The sequence below is a fragment of the Cricetulus griseus genome, chromosome 6 (assembly GCF_003668045.3).
Source record: "Cricetulus griseus strain 17A/GY chromosome 6, alternate assembly CriGri-PICRH-1.0, whole genome shotgun sequence".
NCBI classification, from domain to species: Eukaryota; Metazoa; Chordata; class Mammalia; order Rodentia; family Cricetidae; genus Cricetulus; species Cricetulus griseus.
Window position 1 is genome coordinate 97,310,300 of NC_048599.1, and position 1,703 is coordinate 97,312,002.

A 1,703-nucleotide genomic window follows, 5' to 3' on the forward strand; every position below is an offset into this window, starting at 1 on the left:
TTGAATTAGATCCCTCCTTAGCTCGTTCTTTGGTACTTTGGTGGGAGGACAGAATGCAGGGTAGCACACCAGTAAACTCAAACAGTAGCATAAAGTAGTTTTTTTTTTAATCTGTGAGATTTTTCTCTTTGTACTTGTTAAATGATACTATAGGGACATTAATTGCAGCTTGATAGTTATCAAACTATTTCCACGTCATTTTTTCTGCATGCATGGATGAGAAACTACTAATTCTTTATAAAAATGTAGTAAAAACATATTTCTGTGTTTCACCTGCTGTTATCCTTCCTATAGTAAACATTGTCACATCAGGATAGACAAAGTGCTGCTATTTTTTTGCATAAATGGTTTGTCACCAATTTTATTTTCCTGTTTACCATAATATGTGTTTGGGGATTTTTCTTATTTTTTTGTTTTATACAACACTATAATCTTATTGCTGTAGTAGAAACAGTTTATTCGCTAGGTCTCTAAAATAAGACAGAGCCCATCAAAGTTAAGCACCCAGACACAGGGACTGATGCTTTGTAAAGCCATTTTTTTTCTCTCAAAAAAGTACTTTGGTAAGATATATGCAAATCACCCCCCTTGTCATTTATTTTTGGAATGTTCTCTGTTATACCATATTTCTTTTGTTTCTGTATCTTTATTATGAGCCACTCTAATTATAGAGACAAATTTATAAACTGGCTTTACCAGCAAGCACCCACTATGCAGTTTTATTAAGTATCAGCATATTTGCCTTAGCTGTGATTCTTTAGAGTCAGCCCATCCTTTCAGATACAGCTGAAAGTCCCATGTGTTGATGTCAGGAGTCTTCTTCTGTTACTGTCTACCTTATTATTCTGAGGTAGGGTATCTCTTTAAACCTAGAATCTACCAGTTGGTAAAATTGGCTGGCAAATGAGCCCATGGAATTCTCCTGTCTTCACCTCATAATTTTAGGAATCATAACATGGGCTTCCATCTCTGGTCAGCTGGCCTGCCTACCTGCCTGCCTGCTTGTCTTCCTTCCTTCCTTCCTTCCTTCCTTCCTTCCTTCCTTCCTTCCTTCCTTTCCTCCTCTCCCTCTCCTCCTTCCCTCCTTCTTTCTTTCTTTCTTTCTTTCTTTCTTTCTTTCTTTCTTTCTTTCTTTCCTCCCTACCTTTCTTCTTTCTTTCCTCCCTCTCTCCCTCCCTTCTTTTTACTTCTTTCCTTTCTTCCTTTCTTTTTTCTCCCTCCTTCCCTTTCTTTTTTCTTTCTTGTGGATGCTGGGATCCAGATTCAGTTCCCCATGTTTTCCAGCAAGCATTTTATCCACCAAACCATACCCCAAGACTCCCATCGTCTTAATTTTCTAGAAAAGGAAACCCAGGGTTTCCTTATCTATAGATTAAATATAAAACTATTTTCTTTTCCATGGATTTAGTAACTAGCATGTGATCACAATCCTAGTAAACATCAGAACTAAGTATGGATGCAGGCTGCTTGTCATCAGAGGTGACCCTCTCAAACACTGTACCATCTAGCTTCTACAAGTTTATAAAAAATGTACATTTTAAGTTACATCCAGTGCACCATATTAAATAAAAGAATTAGGGCCTGAAGCAGGAACCCCGAGTCATTCTAATTGTATCTGTATGCCTGGCACATGTCTCTGCACTGTAGTCTGGGAGTCCTTCTGATGTTGGTAGTGGCTCTGCCATTTCCAGAGGTCTCCGGTC